General features: G+C 44.6%; 1 pseudogene; it reads left to right on the plus strand.

The window, feature by feature from the left end:
• Nucleotides 1–3,838: 3,838 nt before the first annotated feature.
• On the plus strand, nucleotides 3,839–4,838 carry LOC103542322 (vomeronasal type-1 receptor 2-like; annotated as a pseudogene).
• The last annotated feature ends 3,481 nt before the right edge of the window (nucleotides 4,839–8,319 follow it).

An 8,319-nucleotide genomic window follows, 5' to 3' on the forward strand; every position in this document is an offset into this window, starting at 1 on the left:
AGAGGATTATAGACACAAAATAGCTCGGGGAGCAGGGGGCCCCTTTCTCTGCCTCAACTCTGTATCAAGTCACCCTTCAGAAAGAAAAATCTGGGTTTTGTGCTTGCTGCTTATGCTGGAGTTGGAAGAAAAATCTCTCTCTTCATAGCTAGTTAGTCCGGAAGTCTTATTCTCTTCCCCTGGTGGCTTTAACCACTTGTTCCCAAATGCAGGTTTGCATGTCCTGGGGAGTTTTATTCACAAAGTGCGGGTCCCTGGGCACCGTCCCAGAGATTCCCATGCTGTGGGTCTTGAGTAGTGTTCAGGGATCTGTAGTGATTCTGACGTGCAGTCAGGTGTGGGAACCACCGCTTAAGCCAGGCTGGTTTATGTAACCCTCACAAGGATCTTAAGAAACAGAAGACCAAAGTCTTAAGAAGTGGGAGACCAAAACACTGAATCGTTTCCCCCAAATCATAGCTACAGTGAAGTCAGTATTTTAAGTGTATGTGTCTGCAGTGGTGTGCTGGTAAACGTTTAACATCCAGTTCTCCAAAAACAGCCCTCCTCCCTCCAGAGAGCCCTGACTGGAGCCTTTGCCCATTGTGGTGCTGTAAGTACTCTCACCGTGACTGATTTCAAGCGACCAACGTTAACATCACTGAAGACGGAGTTGGGAAGAGATGCCGATGCCCAGGAGCACATAAATAAATATTCCCACCATGCAGACGCAATGACGCAAATAGACACAAGCAAACTGAAGAGCACAGATCACAGTAAAGTGTAGTAAAATAATTAGCAAGTAGCAAGTCTTGAGTATCCATTACCTTTGTAATATAATTTATTTAATTGTGAGTTTATATAATTTAATTTTTAATAATGACTGAGTTTAACAACTGACTTTCAAAATACCTGAAAATTTAACAATTGGCTCTCACGAGCTGATGCGAGCCAGCTCCAGCAGGCCCTTGAGTCTGAGTCAAAAGCCTGCCACACTAGTGTTTAACAACCTGTGGTCTGTGGAATGTAAGCTCTTTAAAATCTTTTCTGCAACAGGATTTTAAAGGGTTGAATATGTCTGGGAAATGCTGCATGGTTTACTTGCTTCTTTAAAATTTACCGTTTAGCTTGGTGCCATTATAGGCCCTAACAAGAGCTGAGCTAGACACCTGTTCACGTCAACCCAAAGTTGCCCTTCCTTAGAGTGCACTTTGGGACGCGCTGTGCGGGGCAAAATCCCAGCAAGGTGATTAAGCCCCACTCCAGAGCCAGACCGCCTGAGTTTGAATCCCGGCTCTGCCATTTACTGGTTGTGGGTCTTAGGGCAAACATAACCTTCCTGCATCAGTTTCTTCAGCTATAAAATAGGAATAATAATAATGCCTATTTCATACGGTTGTTGCAAGGATTAAATGAGTTAACATATAAGTAAAAAGCATCTAAAAGCGCTCTGTGAGTGTGAGCTATTCTTCCCATTGTTGTTATTCCCACACCGCTCGGCCTCCAGCCCCGTCAGTCCCATCTCCCAGGCCCTCAGGTTTCCCATCGAGCAATATGGAGGAAGGCCAAGGAGTGGGAGGAAGGTCTCAACATTCCTTCCTGAGTTTACATCATTTCTAGCCACACCAGAAGATTTAGGATTTGCCGTTTTCTTCCCAATACCTGCCCACTGCTACTGTGATTTCAGATGTGCATCCATTTGAATAAAAATACTCTTAACTGGAAACCATTCTGATATCCCACGGCATTGATTAGAGAGGACTTTTCTCTTGCCATCAAAAGGATAATGGCGATTTTGCAGTAGGCTTCTTCCTTATGAGTCAGCATCGTCAGAAGCAGGACTTGTCACCCTTCACAGAAGACTGGCTCCAGGTTCTGACCTTCCGTAGCTCTCTCAGATCCACGGCTCTTTCCCAGCCGAGTGAAGGGCACGGACCCCTCCAGTGCTCTGCCTTCTTGCCAGCTTAGCTAACCGCAGCCTGCCTCAGCGAAGGGGATGATGCTGAGGTGACATCACACGGAATTCCGCAAGAGTTGGGTTAGAGAAGCTAGCTGTGTCTTCATCCTAGTTTTGTGAAAACTTGATTTTATTTGAGAAAGAGTGAGTTTAGGTAAAGGGCATGAAGAAGTCATTCAAAATAATATAGAAAAGGCCAACAAACAAAAATATTTTTAACCTCACTAATAATCAAAGAAATGTAATAAAATGAAGACGTCATGTTTCTTCTATCAGGGCAAAAAGAATTTTTTTAATTGATAAAACCTAGTAGATCAGCTCTCTGGGAGGCAATTTATATTTAGGCATGGAAATCAGCTTCTCAAATGTGAGCGGGCGTGCACCTGAATGCTGTGGGGGCCCTGTTCAACCACCGACTGTGGGCCTTACCCGCAAGGCTCTGATTCAGCAGGGCTGGGGTGGGACCCAAGAATCTGCATTTCTGTCAACTTCCCCAGTGATGCCGATGCTGCTGACCTGGGGGCCACACTTTGAGAACCACAGCTCTAAAGGAGCACCCATACCACCTCTTGCCAACAAATGGAACTAAACGTGAGCAACTTCGAGCAAATGTTCTCCAGGTTGCTCACCACAAAAATCAATTTCCAAAGGCATTTGGTTGAAATGTTTTTACACCAGGTCGAATGTTAACATGTTCAACCTTTCTGTTTATTGAAAAAAAGAGAAAGAAACAAAAAACACCGCTGTAATCGCAGAATCGCCCTGTAGTTCGCGCTGGGCAAACACATGTCGAAGCTCCGTAACCAACTCTAATGGAATCCTCGAAGGGAGGAGAGGACGCCCAGCCTCCGAGGACCGAGTCAGCGCAGAGCCAGACGAGGGACGTGCTTGGTGCGGAGCGGGTTGGTTTGAGATGATCCTGTAATTTATGGCATAGGAATTCTGTTCCTTGCAGGTTGGGAAAAGGGGAACCTGCCAACTATCAACTGCTAATATATTTTAATACTTTAAAAAACCATCTTTAAGATTACACAAGTAACACATGAATATATTGCCTTCTTAACAAACAAACAGGATAGAGAAGGCCTCCTCGACACTGATTCTTCTCTTCCTTCCCCAGAATTAGTTTACGTTGTTGATGGGGCGTTAATCCTTCCAGACCCTCTGCTATGTGGTTTCTGTGGGAACAATTATTGTTTCTTGTGAGGGAATCATACCCTGTACTGTTCCACAACTCACTTTTTTCCCACTCGTTGCTATGTCCTGTGGATTTTTCCATGTCAGTACATAACTCCACTGCACTCTTAATTTTTCATGTATTATTGCATAACATAGAATTAATGAGGTTTGTTTATAGACAGACGCTTAAGCTGCTTCCTCTGCTCCCAGCTTTGTTGTTATTTTGTTTTGCTTTGTTGTTGTTCTTGTTTCAAATATGACAATGTATAAGTATATTTGGATTATTTAAATTACACAAGATGTGAGAGAATACGGCACAATGGTAAACACCAATGTCATTGCAACGATGCTATGGTTCAAACCCTGACTCTACTGACATTTAGTTGAGTCCCTTAACCTCTGCAGCTAAATTCTCCTTGTCTAAAAAGGAGAATAACCTTAGGTCCTGACTCTCTGAGTCAGTTGTAAATGTTAAATATGTTAAAAATACAGCATTAATAACAGTGACTTTGTAAGTGCTATATAAGTACATCAGACTTGAAAAATCTCTTAACTAAAGAAAAATATGTATTAGAAATAAATTCTCAGGGGGCAGTGATGATAAGTGGAGATTTTTGCATTTAATTTTCCCTGAAAACAGTAGCCCACAACTGATGTCTCCATGCAGAATCCTCTGTTTGCAAACGTGAATATTGAGCCCTGTAAAATAAGTGAATGGCCTCCATGAATCTGAAAATTGGAACAATCTTCCTGGTCCAGATTATTATTAGAATCCTGGGAAATTTCTCACAGTTGTGTCATTATATCTCCCTTTACTCCAATGGAGGTAGGTCAAGATCCACAGATTTGATTTTCAGGCACTTGACTGTAGCCAACTCCTTGGTCATTCCCTTGAGAGGAATCCCAGAGACAATGGCAGCTTTGGGTTGAAACATTTTCTCAATGATTTTAGATGCAAACTTGTTTTCTATGTTCACAGTGTGGCCGGGGGTGTGTCCATTGGTACCACGTGTCTTTTGAGTGTCTTCCAGTCCATCCCTATCAGTCCCAGGAACTCCAGGTGGGCAGAACTTAAAGGAAAAGCCCTAAGGTCCATGGGTCCCGCCAATATTCTCTGCTGGATCCTGAACATGCTGGTAAATATGCCAGTGCCTATGCATGTGACTGAAAAATGGAGTAACAAAAACACCACAACAACTATAGATTTTAAATACTGTTCAGCTACACTTTGTGACGAAGGCACAGACTTTCTAAATGTGGCATTCATATCCACCCACGATGTATTGTCTGGAGCTCATGACCTGGGCCAGTGTCTCCATGGTCTTCCTTCTGTTCAGGCACAAGCAGAGAGTCCAACACATTCATAGAATAATATCTCTCCTGGATTCTCCCCTGAGACCAGAGCTACCAAACCATCCTTGTCCTGGTGAGCACCGTTGTATCTTTTTATACTCTCTCCTCCATCATTTACATTTATTTTTCTCTTTCTGGTAAGAGTACTAGGTGGGTGGTGAATACCTCTGCCTTAATCAATGCATGTTTCACAATTTCCAGACCCTTTGCTCTCTTGAGTTGTAACCCTTGCGTATCCATGCATCTCTCTGCATGCACTGGAAGAAACACCCAATTACCTCAACCTATCAGAAAAATATGAATTGTCTGTTTTTCACCATGTTCAGTCATTGATCTACTCATCCCCAACAGAATCTCACACACAATGACAAGTCAGTCTCCTTGCAAATCGAGTTGTGAAAAAAGGCAGGGAATCTGCTCTAGTAACATGTTTTGTTGTTTAGTGATGACCAACCATGCTGGAGTGAAGGTTCTTGCATGAGCTTCCCGTAGGCAGGTGTGGGTGCTTCTCTAAGGACTTCTTGAGAAAGGGAACCGCTGGGTCCCAGCATCTGATTGTTCTGCATTCTAACAGCTACTGCCAAATTGTTCCCCTGCTCCCGCCGACAGGGTCACTGTTCCCTATACAGGTGCCAGTAATGGGTAATACCAAATATTTACGTGTGACCATTCTAGTGGGTGGGACAACAGTATTTCACTCATGTTTTAATCTTCATTTCCTTCATTACTGGTAAATTTGAGCATGTTTTCATATTTCTATTGTCCATTTAATTTTCTATGCTGTGAATTGCTTAGTCATGATCTGCTCATCTTTCCTTTGAGTTTACTTTTTCTTGTTGATTTGAGGAGTCCCTTGTGTAGTCCAAACATGCAGCTTTTGTCTCTGTGTGTTTTGCAACTTCTTTCCCCAAGGTGTTTTTATTTTAACTTTATTTGTGGTATCGTTTAGGATGAAGACATTTTTAGTTTGGAAACAGTCAGATTCATCAACCTTTTCCTTGTAAGAGTTTTGCTTTCTGTATCTTCTTTAAGAAGGCCTTTATCTCCATCTTCAACTATTTGGGACCCAGTTATGTTTTGGACCCACTTACTCTATTTAATATCAATAAGGTGCAGAAGCAGAAGTGATTACAGATGCTGGAGTCTAATCCTTTCACTTTACAGACGAGGAAACAGAGGCACAAACAGGGAGTGTGCTGTGTAATGTGATGTGTGATGCTAACACATCGTCCCCCCCCGTTGCTGAGTGACAGAGGCAGGCCTGGAGCCCACGTTTTCAGATTCCAAGGAAGACGACTCTGAATCTTTCTGCTATATCCACCATGACTGTTAACAAGCTAGTACAGAGAGGCCTCTGATTGGGAGAAAGGTCAATTACAGTTGGCACTGGGCGCCGGAAATTCAAAGGGCTTGGGGGAGATGCTTGCCCCTGCCCAGAGCCCGGGTGTCGTGCACTCCCTCATGAGGAGGCACCGTGGCTCCACTGTGAACAAACTGTATGACCTTGAGGACGTGGGAAGGAAGCATGTCCCCCCTCTACCCTCTCTTGTCACCTGGTTCCTTCAGCAGGCAGCTCGTGTCCCCAGGTCTCACTCAGCCCCTCATGAAAACAGCTCTTCCAGCCTGTCTGTCCTCTATAGGACCAGGCTGGGACCAAGAGATGAGCAGAGACCCTACTCTCCTCCCAAACCCTGTCTTTCCCCCTCAACTCCAGCCACTTTCTAGGATTGGGAAACCCAACATCTGTTTATCACACAGACATCTGAATCCCATTTTAGACTTTAGCTGAGACCTCCAGTGTATTTCCAAGATAAACGGCCCCGTGAATTTTACTGCTGCTGATGTCCGCGCTCAGAAAGAATCATTTTCAGAGGGCCTGAGACGTAACCTGGCAATTTTCATTTACCCTTCAGGTGAGTTAGCTCAGCTGTTTGCCCCAAAGTCTTCCCTGCACCCGTCCTCCAGGCAAGGCTGGGAGCTCCTTTTGATGTGCAGACGGAACTCTGTGTGGGATCTGACTCTGTCTGTCTATGCTGCAACCATTTGTAGTGCCGACATTCCCATCAGACTGACCAAATCCTGAAAACAGACTGTCCTGCTTGCTTTAAATCCCCAGGTTGCAGCCAGGCACTTCTAGGCGCTCAGAAAATGTTTGTCAAGGGCACGAATGAGGCCGTGAGACTTGGAGATCTTCCGGGCAGTGGAACCATCACTCGAAGACGGGTTCAGGCACAGCCTGGCTCGGTGAGGCAGGGTCACACAGAGGTCTCTATGTGCATGCTTGTGGGTTGTTTGTCCTTCCTCCAAGTTGGACACTTCATGACAACAAAGACTCCTTCTTGTTTACTGCTGTACCCCCATACCTAGAAGAGACCTTGGAACATGTAGGCCCCCCTACCAATATTTACTGAATAAACAAACTGCAGTTATATTTCCATCTGTCTTCTCTCTGGGGACACTAAGTGGCTTGATTTTCTGGGTGTTTTTTTCCTCCTGGGGAGGAGGAGAGCATGGAGCTAATCTCTCCCCCCGCCCCCACACCATGGTGTCCTCCTGATGTATTTTTGCAGATGTAAGCTTGAGCCGCAATGTCAGGTGAGCCAGAAGTGCCCCCCAGAGAGCCAGGGTGAGCAGTCATCCAGAGTCACATGCTGCGGACGGGCTGTGGGCAGGTGAGAATTTGGCCACTGAACCGAAACTGTAGGGCAGAAGGTAGAGGATGTTATGATTCATCTTTCTTTCCATTCATTGCGTTTATAGGAAGGGGGCCATGTGCCCGGAGAATTAGGAAGATAACGTAAAAATCACGACAAATCCTGCAGTCCTGAGGCAACCACTGTTAACGTCACGATGACCATCTTTGCAGGAATTTCTCTGTGCGTGTGCACACCCACGTGTGTGCAATTGTTAGGTTACGTTCAGCTACAAAGGACAGACAACTAGAATACCAATGATGTAAGCGCAAGAGCAGCCCATTGCTCCCTCACATGGAAGTCTGGGGGGTGGTTCAGGACTGGCTATGTTCTCTGTGGTGTCAGTCACCCAGGCTCCTTCCATCTTGTCACTATATTGTATATGGCTTCCAAGGCGTGATCCAACGGACAGCATCTGTCCTAAAAAACAGAGAGAGCAAGGAACAGAAAAGAGAGAGAGTCTGAGAGAGAGAGAGGCCAAAGGAATCATAATATTTCTGCTTATATCCCATTGGCCTTCACTAAGTTACTTAGTCATACCCAGCTGCAAAGGACATTGGGAAATGTAGTCCTTGTTCTGGCAGCCATGTTCCCAGTTGAAAATCCTATCACCATGAAAGATGGGAGAAACAGATCTCCAGCGGTATCTGGCAGTCTCTGTCATAGTGTTTGGGCAATATTACAGAACAGGATCACGGAGACAGTACGACATAGATTAAATGCTCTGGAGATCACTATGGGCTGAAATCTGACAGCCACTCACTCTTCAGTTCCCTTGTCTGTAAACTGGGGATTCTAACAGAACAAACCTGTTCTGCAGGACTGTCGTGAGGATGGAATGAGCTAGTGTGTGTCAAAGGCTTAGCGTGGTCCTGACAGTCAGCGCTCTGCAAAGTGAGCTATTAATTTTCAGCTCTTTGTTTTTTTAACCCTCACCAATATAGCTTTGATAAGGTTCTGTGTTACCATCTGTAAATCTACTTCTATTATCCTTTTTAATGGCGGCATAGGATTCCATTACCTGGAGAGAACATAATTTACTTAACTAGTCCTCCATGGATCACCACCTTAGGCTGTTCTTAATTTTTTGCCATTATCAACTATCCTTGCATCAGCATCGTTTTGTACTTGCATGATTACTCCTTAGGGGTAAACTCT

The sequence above is a fragment of the Equus przewalskii genome, chromosome 6, assembly GCF_037783145.1.
Source record: "Equus przewalskii isolate Varuska chromosome 6, EquPr2, whole genome shotgun sequence".
Lineage (NCBI taxonomy): Eukaryota > Metazoa > Chordata > Mammalia > Perissodactyla > Equidae > Equus > Equus przewalskii.